Source organism: Mobula hypostoma, chromosome 14, assembly GCF_963921235.1.
Source record: "Mobula hypostoma chromosome 14, sMobHyp1.1, whole genome shotgun sequence".
Taxonomy (NCBI): Eukaryota; Metazoa; Chordata; class Chondrichthyes; order Myliobatiformes; family Myliobatidae; genus Mobula; species Mobula hypostoma.
This window is the reverse complement of record NC_086110.1, coordinates 70,018,063-70,032,550: the sequence shown is the minus strand read 5'-3', so window position 1 is coordinate 70,032,550 and position 14,488 is coordinate 70,018,063. Positions and strand designations below refer to the sequence as shown.

Genomic DNA, 14,488 nt, shown 5'->3' with positions numbered 1-14,488 from the left:
CACTGACCTGCACACGGACCATATCCCTCCATACACCTCCCGTCCATGTATCTGTCCAATTTATTCTTAAATGTTAAAAAAGAACCCGCATTTACCACCTCGTCTGGCAGCTCATTCCATACTCCCACCACTCTCTGTGTGAAGAAGCCCCCCCCCCAATGTTCCCTTTAAACTTTTCCCCCCTCACCCTTAACCCATGTCCTCTGGTTTTTTTCTCCCCTTGCCTCAGTGGAAAAAGCCTATCTATACCCATCATAATTTTATATACCTCTATCAAATCTCCCCTCATTCTTCTACGCTCCAGGGAATAAAGTCCTAACCTATTCAACCTTTCTCTGTAACTGAGTTTCTCAAGTCCCGGCAGTATCCTTGTAAACCTTCTCTGCACTCTTTCAACCTTATTTATATCCTTCCTGTAATTTGGTGACCAAAACTGAACACAATACTCCAGATTCGGCCTCAACAATGCCTTATACAACCTCATCATAATATTCCAGCTCTTATACTCAATACTTCGATTAATAAAGGCCAATGTACTAAAAGCTCTCTTTACGACCCTATCTACCTGTGACGACACTTTTAGGGAATTTTGTATCTGTATTCCCAGATCCCTCTGTTCCACTGCACTCCTCAGTGCCTTACCATTAACCCTGTATGTTCTACCTTGGTTTGTCCTTCCAACGTGCAATACCTCACACTTGTCAGTATTAAACTCCATCTGCCATTTTTCAGCCCATTTTTCCAGCTGGTGCAAGTCCCTCTGCAGGCTCTGAAAACCTTCCTCACTGTCTACTACACCTCCAATCTTTGTATCATCAGCAAACTTGCTGATCCAATTTACCACATTATCATCCAGATCATTGATATAGATGACAAATAACAATGGACCCAGCACTGATCCCTGTGGCACACCACTAGTTACAGGCCTCCACTCAGAGAAGCAATTCTCTATCACCACTCTCTGGCTTCTTCCATCGAGCCAATGTCTAATCCAATTTACCACCTCTCCATGTATACCTAGCGACTGAATTTTCCTAACTAACCTCCCATGCGGGACCTTGTCAAAGGCCTTACTGAAGTCCATGTAGACAATATCCACTGCCTTCCCTTCATCCACTTTCCTGGGAACCTCCTCGAAAAACTCCAATAGATTGGTCAAACATGACCTACCACGCACAAAGCCATGTTGACTCTCCCTAATAAGCCCCTGTCTATCCAAATGCTTGTAGATTCTGTCTCTTAGTACTCCCTCCAATAACTTACCTACTACTGACGTTAAACTCACCGGCCTATAATTTCCCGGATTACTTTTAGATCCTTCTTTAAACAACGGAACAACATGAGCCACTCTCCAATCCTCCGGCACTTCACCCATAGACAGCAACATTTTAAATATTTCTGCCAGGGCCCCCGCAATTTCAACACTAGTCTCCTTCAAGGTCCGAGGGAACACTCTGTCAGGTCCCGGGGATTTATCCACTTTAATTTTCCTCAAGACAGCAAGCACCTGCTCCTTTTCAATCTGTACGGTTTCTATGGTCTCACTACTTGATTCCCTCAATTCCATAGATTTCATGCCAGCTTCCTTAGTAAATACAGACGCAAAAAACCTATTTAAGATCTCCCCTATTTCCTTTGGTTCCGCACAAAGCCGACCACTCTGATCTTCAAGAGGACCAATTTTATCCCTTACAATCCTTTTGCTCTTAATATACCTGTAAAAGCTCTTTGGATTATCCTTCACTTTGACTGCCAAGGCAACCTCGTGTCTTCTTTTTGCCCTCCTGATTTCTTTCTTAAGTATTTTCTTGCACTTCTTATACTCCTCAAGCACCTGATTTACCCCCTGTTTCCTATACATTTCATACAACTCCCTCTTCTTCTTTATCAGAGTTGCAATATCCCTTGAGAACCAAGGTTCCTTATTCCTATTCAATTTGCCTTTAACCCTGACAGGAACATACAAACTCTGCACTCTCAAAATTTCCCCCTTCCCACCTACCGATCACATCATTGCCAGAGAGCAACCTGTCCCAATCCACGCTTTTTAGATCCTTTCTCATTTCTTCAAATTTGGCCTTCTTCCAGTTCAGAACCTCAACCCTAGGACCAGATCTATCCTTGTCCATGATCAAATTGAAGTGGCCAAGTACTTTGGTGAGTGCTGCTACAAAGAGAAGCGGAGAGCACAGGAAGAAGTTTTTTACACGGAGAATAATGAGTGTGTAGAGCACGATGATGGAGGCAGATGCACTAGTGGCATTTAAGAGACTCTTAGATAGGCCCATGGACGATAGAAAAATGGAAGACCATGTCGAGGGAAGGGTAAGATTGATCTTCGAGTAGGTTAAAATGTCAGCACAACATTTATGTTCTATATTCTAAGAAATTCTGAGTCCCGATTTCAGCATGTGAAGGCATGGACACCAAGAAAGGAATGATTAATGGTGGATTTAAAACCAGAGTTTCACATCTTTGAAAGTTATAGGATGGTGGAAGTTTGTAAAGAAAATCTAATATATGGATCCGAATTCATTATTCATTCCTCAAAGCAAGATCCTGTCCTTTAGCGGCAATATTAATCCATTGCCTCACAGAAGTAGTGAGTTCCCTTTGCCAATCTCCATGCTATAGCCCTCAATTTTCAGTTTGTTATCTCATTATAATCATCAGGGAGCCCCACCACCCAGGTCATGCTCTCCTCCGGCTGCTGCCATCAGAAAGAAGGTGTAAGAGTCTCAGGACTCACACCACCAGGTTCAGGAACAGTTATTTCCCGTCAACTATCAGGCTCTTGAACCGGAGGGGATAACTTCTCTCAACTTCACTCATCCCATCAGTGTACTGTTCCCACGGCCTGTAGACTCAGTGTCAAGAACTCTTCATCTCATGTTTTTGATATTTGTTCTTATTTATTTATTATTGTTGTTTCTTCTTTTTGTATTTGCAGTTTTTTGTTTTCTGCGTTCTGGTTGGACACCCTAGTTGATGGTATTTCATTGATTCTGTTATAGTTATTATTCTGTAGAGTTTTTGAGTATGTCCACAAGAAAATGAAGAAAATGAATCTCAGGGTTGTATAAGTTAATAAATTTACTTTGAACCTTGAACTATTTCTGGGATCTTGTTCTGTACAGTTTAGGTATTCGAAGCTTTATGTTGACTCTAGAGGAAATTTACCAGGAAGCTACCTAGATGTTTTTTTGGGACAGAGAGGACAATTATGGATCAGTTTAGGGATTAGAGTCAGAGATATGGGGAGTCAGAGAAGAGGCCAGAGTCTACTCTGCATTCAAGGAGCAGTGACATGGACGTGGTCGGACTGGATGTGTTGGTTGCTAGTGCAAGCAATTCATTTCACCGTAAATTTTGATGTATATATGATAAGTAAATCTGAATCAGAATGGATACAATTCTGCTGCAGAATTTTGCATGAGTTCCTTACCTGCCAATTTAGTTACATTATGAGTAATAGAGAAAGGTTGAACAGGTCTAGACTTTATTTTTGTATACTGAGAGGCTGTCATACAGAGGTGTATCATATCACAAGGAGCAAAGATAGGATGAATGTACACAGTTATTCTCCCTGCATTAGAGGGCATGGTTGTAAGGTGAGGGGAGAGGGATTTCAAAGGAACTCAAGGGGTATCTTTTTTAATACAGAGACTGCTCCTATAGTCGGGAGTCTAGGATTAGAAAGCATAACCTCAGAATAGAGTGTCATCCATTTAGATTAGCGATGAGGAGAAATTTCATCAGCCGGAGGGAGGTGTATCTGTGGAATTCATTGCCAAGTGGCAGCTGACGAGGCCAGGTTATTGGAGCTTGATAGGTTCTTGGTTAGTCAGGGCATCAAAGATTACGAAGAAAAGGCAGGAGAATGGGGTTGAGAGGGATAATAAATCAACCATGACGGAATGGCAGAGAGATGTGATAGGCCAAATGGCCTAACTCTGCTCCTGTCTCTTGCGGAATGAGCTGCCAGAGAAGGTGGCTGAGGTAGGTACACACAACTGTTAAAAGACAGTTAAAATCAGAATCAGGTTCATTATCACTGATATATGTCATGAAATTTGTGGCAGCAGTACAGTGACATACATTAAAAATTACCATAAGTTACAATGAGAAACATACAGTATAAACAAACAAATAAATAGTGCAGAAAGAGAACAAAATAATAAGGTAGTACTTATGGATTCATGAATTGTTCAGAAATATGATGGCAGTGGGGAAGAATTAGAATTAGAATTTTCTATTTCCTACATCCATCTTACACCTGAGGTAGTAAAAATCTTTATGTTGCATCTTTGTCGCAATGTACAAGCCATAGGGAAGAGGAATGTGGGAGGATATTGCCCGAACACTAAGATTGTATGCATAATTGTGTTGTATATATGTATGTACAGTCAATGTGTATTGATAAATCTGATGGCCTGGTGAAAGAAGCTGTCCCAGAGCCTATTGGCCTGGCCTTAATTCTGTGGTACTGTTTGCCAGATGGAAGCTGCTGAAACAGTTTGTGTTGGGGTGGCTGGAGCCCCTTGTTACTCACCTGCTGCTGTAAATATCCTAAATAGAGGAAAGTTCAATCCACAGATGTGCTGGGCTGTCCGCACCATCCTCCGCAGAGTCCTGTGACTGAGGGTAGTACAGTTCCCATACCAGGCAGTAACACAGCAGTCAGGATGCTCCTGATGGTTCTCCGTAGAAAATTCTAAGGACCTGGGGACTCATGTCAAACTTCTTCGGTTGTCTGAAGTGAAAGAGACACTGCTGTGCATTTTTCACCACACAGTCAGTATGTACAGTCTAGGTGAGATCCTTGGTGAAGTTTATGTTAAGGAACTTGAAACTACTGACCCTCTCAACTACAGTCCCATTGATGTCAATAGGGGCTAGCCGTACCCTTCCCTCCTGTAATCCATGATCAGCTCTTTATTTCTTCAACATCGAGTGAGAGGTTGTTTTGCTGGTACTACTGTGTCAGGGCATTGAATTCTCCTCTATAGGCTGTCTCATCATTGTTAGAAATAAGGCCTATCAATGTTGTGTCATCTGCAAATTTGATCAGCAGATTAGAGCAGTGCATGGCAAAACAGTCATGGGTATATAGGGAATAGAGGAAAGGGCTCAGGACACAGCCGTGGGGGGCTTCTATGTTGAGGATCAGAGGGGCAGAGGTGAGGGTGCCTATCCTTATCATTTGCTGGCAATACAACAGGAAGTCCAGGATCCAGCTGCATGAGGCGGGGTGTAGGCCAAGGTCTCTGAGCTTGTTCCGAAAATATTGAGTGAGCATCCTCAGGCTCCCATCCCTCCTTTCTGATGGTAGTAATCTGAATAGGGCATGTCCAAGACAGTGAGGGTCCTTAATGATGGGAGCCACCATCATAAGTCTCTGACTTTTGAAGATATTCCCAATAGTATCTACAACCCTCAGGGCCTACACCACCAGGTTCAGAATTGCTACTTCTCAACAATTAGGCTCTTGGCTACTACTACTACTACCACTATGTCGACTCACGCCTAGGGGGCCGGCGTCGGGCACGATGACAAACTCTCCATTTCTCCCTCTCCCTCATCAGTGTATTCATCTACATTAGCCGCACCGCTGTCTCCTAGGAGCGTGTTGACCATAGTCTTGGGAGGGTGCCCAGGGTTCATCCTCCCATGCTTGGGCTCCCATGTGATGACTAGGCTGGCTGGAGTCTAATTCACTCAACTTCACCCCCTCCGACTCTGAACTGTTCCCACAATCTATGGACTAACTTTCAATGACCATTGTTATGTTCTCGCTATTTATTTCTTTTTTTTTTGTTTCTTTGCATTTTCTGTGGATGCCCACAAGAAAATAAATCTCGGGGTTTACGTATGTGGCACAATACCTGTACTTTGATAATAAATGTTCTTTGAACTTTGAACTTTTGAACTTTGGTCAGTAACTGGGAGGGAAAGTGGACTTGTTATTGGAGCTGGGTTACAGAGAGTTAAGGAGCATCTACACAAGATGTCATTTTGTCCTATTATCCCTGTGTCCCTCATTAGCTATTGTTCTGTCACCACACATGTCCCTTGTTAGAACCAAGGGGATCACAAGAAAGGTGGTCACACCAGACATTCCTGGTCACCCCTATAAGGAAAATGGAGTATTTGTTCCGGAGATACTGCACAATATATTTCCTCTAGGTATTGATGAAGCCTTGACAAAGTGATTAGTATCAGAAATTCATTTCAGAGCTCATTGGTAATGAATATCCCTTAAATATGGTGAGTAGCTGTTTCGGAACTGCTTTAAACCTTCATTAATTCCATTCCTAATTCGAGGTTCAGGATGTTGAAGAAACCATTAAAATCCTGTGCAACCATGTTAACGGAGAGCAACCAGGTCAATCACAACTCATTCTAGCTCCTCTGCCATGATAATGTCTTGTCCATTGCAAGACAGAACTGTAACTCTGCTCATCTTCAGCATCCCAAAGCAGCTTTAGTAGCTGAACACCCTGACAAAATTTATTGATGCCCTTGTCTCAGTGAAACATGGAAAGAGATGCGAGGACTTCTACACCTTAGGGGCTGTAGAAAAGAGAAGCCTACAGAGAAGAACTCATCTCTGTGTCACAGTGGTGTCAAGAAAACAACCTCTCCCTCAATGTTGCAAAAACAAAGGAGCTGGTTGTAGACGACAGGAGGAATGGAGACAGGCTCATCTCTATTGAATCTGGGGTTGAGAGGGTGAACATCTTTAAGTTCCTCAGTATACACATCACCGAGGACCTCACCTGGTTTGTACATACCAGCTGTGTGGTGAAAAAAAGCACAACAGCACCTCTCTCACCTCAGACGGTTGAAGAAGTTCTGCATGAATCCCCAGATCCAAAGAATTTTCTATAGGGGCACAATTGAGAACATCCTGACTGGCTGTATCACTGCCTGGTATGTAAATTGTACCTCCCTCAATCGAAGGACTCTGCAGAGAGTGGTGCAGACAGCCCAGCGCACCTGTAGATGTGAACTTCCCACTATTCAGGACATCTACAGTGACAGGTGTGTAAAAAAGGCCCGAAGGATCATTGGGGACCTGAGTCACTCCAACCAGAAACTGTTCCAGCTGCTACCATCCGGGAAACGGTACCGCAGCATTAAAGCCAGGACCACTGGCTCCGGGACAACTTCTTCCACCAGGCCATCAGACTGATTAATTCACACTGACACAATTGTATTTCTAAGCTACATTGATTTTTCTGTTGTATATCTTACTGTACATTCTATTTGTTACAAATTACTATAATTTGCACATTGCACATTCAGACAGAGAGGCAACATAAAGAGTTTTACTCCTCGTGTATGTGAAGGATGTAAGAAATAAAGTCAATTCAATTCTAAAGAGAGTTAAAGGAGGATGAAGAAGAGGAGCAGAGAGGCGGAGAGGGGATTGATTAGTTAGCTGATTAATTGATTACTTTTGAGGGCCGAGCTGAAGTCAGTAAAGAACATCCTGATGTATGCATCTTTGTTGTCAAGATATTCCAGGGTTGAGTGAAGAGTCAATGAAATGGCATCTGCTGTGGACCTATTGTGCTGGTTTGCAAATTGGAGTGGATCCAAGTTGCCCCTCAGGCAGGAGCTGATATGTTTCATCTCCAGCCTTTTAAAACACTTCATCACTGTGGTTGCAAATGCTACTGGACGAGAGTCATTGAGCAAGGCCACCTCCTTCTTCTTAGGAACCTGTATAACTGAAGCTTGCTTGGAGCAGGTGCAGTACCTCAGACTGCCAAAGCAAGAGGTGAAAGATGTCAGTGAATATTCCAGCCAATCGATCAGCGCAGGTACCCCATCTGGGATGGATGCTTTCTGTGCATTCACCCTCCTGAAGTATGCTGTCATGTTGACTGAAATCACAGGGTCATCAGAGGGGGGCTGTGGGAGTTTGTGAAGGTTCTGCCATGTTTTGGTGGTCAAAGTGAGCATAGAAAGCATTGAACCCATCTGGAAGTGAAGCCTTATCATCACCTATGTTGTTTAATTTCACTTTGTAAGAGATGGCAGTACTCAAGCCCTGCCACAGCTGTCGAGCATCCTTCATTGATTCAAGTTTAGCCTGGAATTGTCAGTTTCATTGTCATTGTCATTGGACCTCTGATGCTGCAGATTATATGCTGATGGTAATTGGGCAGAGATTTCTTCAAAGGAGCTTGATTAAATTCCCCAGCTATGAGTTGAAATGCATTGGGATGGAATGTTCCTTGTTGGGTGATGGCATTATGCAGTATCTCCAGCGCTTGATTAGTCGGCCGCTGGTGGTATGTAAACTGCAGTCAGGATCACGGGGGACAACCGTCTTGGTAAGTAGAATGGTCAGCATTTTAATGTTAGGTGTTCAAGGTTGGGGTAACACGAGTATGACAAAACCACCAGGTTGGAGTATCACTGAGAGTCTATCATGAAGCACAGCTCCCCCCCCCCCACCCCCACCTTTTGCTTTTTCTGAATCAGCAGTTCAGTCATACAATCCAGCTATGTACTGTATATAAACTATCTTATGTATTTATATTTATCATGTTTCTTAAATTATTATTGTGTTCTTTATTTTTTGTACTCTTTTGTGCTGCATTGGATCCTGAGTAACAATATTTTGTTCTCCTTTACACTTGTGTACCGGAAATAATATTAAACATTCTTGATCTTGAATTTTGAATCAGAACCAGCAGCTGTAGTGTCTCTTGTCCTCATTTTACCAAAGTTCCTGACAACAAAAGTGTTTCACGCTGAGATGAGTTTTGCAATATCTCCAGCACTTGATTCTAGTTGGCCGCTGGTGGTATGTGAGCTGTAGTCAGGATCATGGGGGAGAACTCTCTCGGTTGGCATTTTATCATCAGCTATTCAAGGCCAGGGGAACATGAGTAAGACAAAACTGCTACAATGGAGTATCACAGAGAGTTTGTCACAAAACACATATCCCCAGCATTTGTCTTTTCCAATTCAGCAGTTTAGTCAGTCAATCCATTTATGTATATAAGCTATCTTATATATTTATTTTTTTCCTGAGACAGAAGTAGCTCTGGTTTTAGATGCACAGATTTCTTAACCAATCTGAAAGAAAGAAAACATCCTGAAGCGTATTTTTTTACAGCCCCTTCCATGCAGAAACTGGTGAGATCCAAATGAATTTTGATCTGAAGCATCGTCCTAGTTTAATCTGCTCTATGGCTCCTTTAAGGATGAACAACCTAGAATTACAAAATCACACTGTTTGATTTGGGTCTGACTGTGTAAAAACTTGCAAGTACTTTCCTGTTTTAATTATCTGACAGGGCTACCCTGGACAGAAAGTTATCCTCTGGCTGTAAATATTGACTGTAATTTTACTACCCATCTACAAATCACTCGGATAATGCTTTTTAATCATTTCTAATCTTCTACTGAAATGATTGCAGACAGATGCTCCAGCCTGTGGATTTCTTTCTTTAAATATTTACTGAAATTGCAACCCACAGCTCCTTAGCAAAGACTTCCTGCAGAGCAGGGAGAAACGATCACAAACACACATAAACACATGAGCTGCAGTGAAGATCGACTTGGAATATTTTTACTAAATTCTTTATTTCCCTTTCCCACTCCTTCATTTCTGTCTCTCGCTTTATATTTCGGGCCCAACGTATAACAGAGAAGGCATGTCAGCAGCTATATTTCATTAGGAGTTTGAGGAGATTAGGTAGTTCACCAAATTTCTCGCAAATTTCTACAGTTGTACCATGGAGAGCATTTTAACAGGTTGCATCAGTGTCTGGTGTGGGCGCGCCACTGCACAAGATAAGAAAAAGCTGCTAAAAGTTACAAATTCAGCCAGTTCTATCATAGGCAAGACGATGCCTCAAAGGGCAGCAACCATCATTAAGGACACCCATCACCCAGGACATGCCCTCTTCTCATTGCTACCATCAGGGAGGAGGTACAGGTGCCTGAAAGCACACTCTACAATTTAGGAAAAGCTTGTTCCCCTCTGCCATCAGATTTCTAAATGGAAAATGAAACCATCAATACTAATTTACTGCCCATTACACCACTGGTATTTTGGGCAGCAATGAAGGTCCTCCTTCTCGGGTGGTGTACAGGGATTCCCTCATCACATCAGTCACTTCCTCTTGGTTTTCACCCCTGTCCCAAGTAGAACTCATGAATACAATCGCACCCGGATATAGAAGGCTACTTCATTGCTGTTCCCATGTTTGACCAGTCAGGGTTGTTAGCCCTGAGCTGAACCCCGAACCAGGAGGACCGTGCACCACTCTGAGTCTCGCTTCTACCCTTTGACCTGCTTGGCATGGGTGACCCTACCAGGAGCCAAAGCATAAAGCCCTGACTCCTGCCAGCATAGCTTTCCGGGTCATTGAGGCACACAAGCTTGACAAGTTTGTGGTCCTCTTAAAGACCATGAACACTACCTCACAGTTTTGGCTCTCTTTCTACAGTAATTATACATATGTATGTATTTATCATAGTAATTTATAGTGTTTTATGTATTGCAATGTACTGCAGCTGCAAAACAACAAATTTGATAACGTATGTCAGTGCTGTTGAACTTGATTCTGATTTTTGTTTTGCATTCTCTGCCACTTTCATCCGCTGCACCTTTCCCACTCTTTCATGTTTTCTTCAAGTCTCTTTCATTCCCTTTCCCCTCTCCTTTTTTTTAATCCTTCACCACTCCTCACTCGTGACTATGCCTGCAGCTACCTAGATCCTAACGCCTACAATTTCCTTTCTAATCCTCTCTGCTTCTCACTCCTCCGTTGCACAAACCTTTCGCACCTTTTTTTTCCCTTGGCAAAGTTTTGTATCCTGCACTGACACAGCATCATTTGTTTGTGCCTGTGTGTGTTCCCATAAGCTCTGAGACATCTTGTTACATTAAAAGCTCTGAATAATGTAAAAATATTTCTTTTCCCATTCACTCCTTCAATTATTGCATTCTCAGTCATTCCTTCTCTTTCCTTTTCACTCATCTCTCATTTTTTCCCGTCTTCCCTCATCTCTCCATCGCACTGGTTCACTGTCCGCCTTCCTCCCTCTGTCACCATCTCCCTCTTTCTGTTCATCTGCCTGTCTCACTCCAGGCAGTATGGTAGTGTAGCAGGTAGCGCAACACTATTACAGCGCCAGTAATCAACTATCAGGGTTCAATTCCCACTGCTGTTGGTAAGGAGTTTGTACGTTCTCTCCATGACAGTGTGGACTGCTCCGGACACTCCACTTTCTTCCCGAATTCCAAAGACGTATGGGTTAGCAAAGTTGAGAGTGAGTTGGCACCCTCAGCATGCCAGCACTTGCAGGCTGCCCCAACACATATTGCGTTGTGTTGGTCATTGACTCAAGTGACTCATTTCACTGTATGTTTTGATGTACATGTGACAAATAAAGCAGATCTCTTCAATCTTAATTTCTGTCTCTTTTCTACTCTGGTTCTCCGGGCCTCTTCCTCTTTTTCTCTCTGTCTCTCTCTCTCTCTTTGTCTTTCTGTCTCTCCCTATTGTCTGAAACTCTCTCCCTGTTTCTGTGCGACCCTTTTCAACCCAAGGCTGTTGTGCCGAATGTCACGCCAATTAAAACAGCCCAGGGCTTTTTGCTGCTGCTTCACTGCTTGAGGACTATTATGCATTTAATTCATGACGTGAGGCACCCAAAATCAGAGAGTTCAACAGCAGTGACACACCAACCAGGGTGATTAGGACATAGGGTAGCCTCCAACAACACAGTCTCTGTGACTTTTATGTCAGTGGTGGATTTGAACAAATTAAAATCATTAAATGGTCAATATTTAATTAAGTTTCTAACCTTGCATAGATGCACTGTATGCTGCGAGACATTGAAGCTGCCCAAGAGTTTAACACACAAAACGCAGAAACGTGTTTATGCTGATGGGATGGCTCAAAACTGCCCAATGCATCACTGGCACTAAATCAAGGGCATATATACAGAAAAGTGCCGGAAAAAGGCCAGTAACGTCGTGAAGGATCCCGCCGACCCTGCTCATGGACTGTTAGTACGACTCCCTTAAGGGAGGAGGCTACATAGCATCCACACCAGGACCACCAGTCTCAAAAACAGTTACTTTCCCCAAGCAGTAAGGCTGATCAAAACCTCCACCCACTAATACACCCCTCCACAACCCCAATCATTATCATTTCCTGTCAGTCATCTTATGTACAGACACTCCAGTGCCTGGTATTGTTTTATGGTCGGACAATCAAACTATGTACATAAGGTATATTTTGTATTTATATTTATTGTGTTTTTATTACTATTGTGTGCTGCATCAGATTCATAGTAACAATTATTTCATTCTCCTTTACACTTGTGTACAGGAAATAACATTAAACAATCTTATATCTTGAATGGGGATGGAGGAAAGGCCGAGCTTCATTGAAAAGCATTTTGCTATTATTTTTTACATGGCTGAAGCTATTAGTTCCAAGGAGACTCTCAATAAGTCGTGGTTTTTCAGCTGAGGTTATAGTAACTACAGTCCATCCAATTGGTAGCTACATTGATCCTTGCTGACAACAAGATATGGGGAGCTTTAGGGGATAATCCAGCTTGTTTCAAAGCATGTTGCTCTCCTCTGTATCAGTAGCTCCAGGATTGTTAAAGGATTTAGTTTATTGCTGATGTCTGACTTTCTCCATGTTCCCCACCATCACATTTCCAGCAATCTTTCTCTTCTTCAACTCAGAGGACCAGTGCTATGTGTTTGAAACTGCACAAACTAAAGTCACATTTCTGTGCCACCTTGGATTGTTTAGCTCTGCCTCTGACTTCATTACCACGTCAGTTAATCTTCTGCTTAAACCCTTATCCATATATTTGTGGCCGGGGGCTGCCTCCAATGAATCAAATCATTTTGTTACACTTAAAGCATAGCTTGATAAGTTATTGATTAGTCAGGGAGTCAAAGGTTACAGGAAGAAGGCAGGAGAATGGGGTTGACAGCAATAAGTCAGCCATGATAGAATACAGAACAAACTTGATAGGCTGAATGGCCTGATTCTGCTCCTGTGTCTTATGATCTTATGATATTCTGATCTTATCCCTAGGTTCAAAGTACATTTATTATCAAAGAGTGATTAATTATACAGCAGTGAGATTCATCTGCTTAAGGCAGCCACTAAGCAAGAAACAAGAAAGAATCCAATTAATAAAAGAAAATCCAACACCCAATGTGCAGAGAAGGGCCGAATGGCCTACTCCTGCACCTATTGTCTATTGTCTAAATAGAAAATAAACACAAATCATGCAAACAATGAAAGCAAGCAACAGCATTCCAAACCGTACTCAGTCCATAGACCCAAATCCCAGAGCAGCCAAAGTTATTAACACGGTTGTTAATACAAAAGATGCATTTTATTATATGTTTCATCGAGTCATAGAAAAGTACAACACAGAAATAGTCCTATCTGACCACCTAGTCTGTGCCAAATGATTTAAGCTGCCTATTCCCATCGACCTACACCCAGACCATAGCCCTCCATAGCCCTACCATCCATGTACCTATCTAAAGTTCTCTTACACATTGAAATCGAGCTTGCATGTACCACTTGTGCTGGCAGCTCATTCCAAATTCTCACAATTTTCTGAGTGAAGAAGTTTCCCCTCATGCTCGATGTACAAATGGTAAATATATCTTAATCTGAATTTTGTTCCCTCTGGCCTTAATCACTCTGATGGACTGTTTGAAGTCTTAAACACAGATCTGTAGTACGCTAATTCTCGTCACCTACCAGTACTGCTCACTGACCTATTTTGGCTCTTGGGTAATCAATGGTTCCATTTTAAAATTCTCATTCCTCTGTTTAAATCTTTCCATTGTGTAACACCTGTGTAGCACCAGTCTTATCGTGTGTGACTAGTTGTCGCACTCTCTGAGAAAATAAAATTACACTAGGTGCTAATAGGCCATCAGAAGGTTCCAGGTATCGGTTGGAGGCAGTGAATAAAAACTACACACTTTTGAAAATAAGGTTTTGTTTATAAGGAAGAAAATAATATGTGCAAAATACTTAACAGAGCAAAAACAATTCAAAATTCCAACATTCTGGTTAGGTTCCAAATCTTAGATATCAAACCCGAACAAATTCCTTTTTAATTAGAATCAGTGAGATTCTTTTATTACCCTGATCTCTCTAACTAATTAGATCTAGTGTGATTCCCTATTTAAAAGTTTACAGACTAAACTTTCCATTTTACTTATCCCTAGTTAATTAGAAAACTAAATATAATTCCTATTCACATATATTATAGTTAACTTCAGTTTCACTTCCAGGCAGTATATTTACAAGTTTAAAGTCAAATTCAAAAATTATAAATACCCAGTTTAACTCCTTTCACGACAATTCTCCAACATCACAACTCTGAAACAAAGTAAATCTCATTCAGTAACTTATGAAAGTCTTTGCAAAAATAATCAGTTCTTGCAGAAAATCAAATT

General features: G+C 42.0%; 1 protein-coding gene across 1 annotated transcript in view; it reads left to right on the top strand.

The window, feature by feature from the left end:
* cdh8 (cadherin 8) overlaps positions 1–14,488 on the top strand; it is a 355,456-nt gene that overhangs the window by 93,159 nt on the left and 247,809 nt on the right. The window lies entirely within an intron of this gene.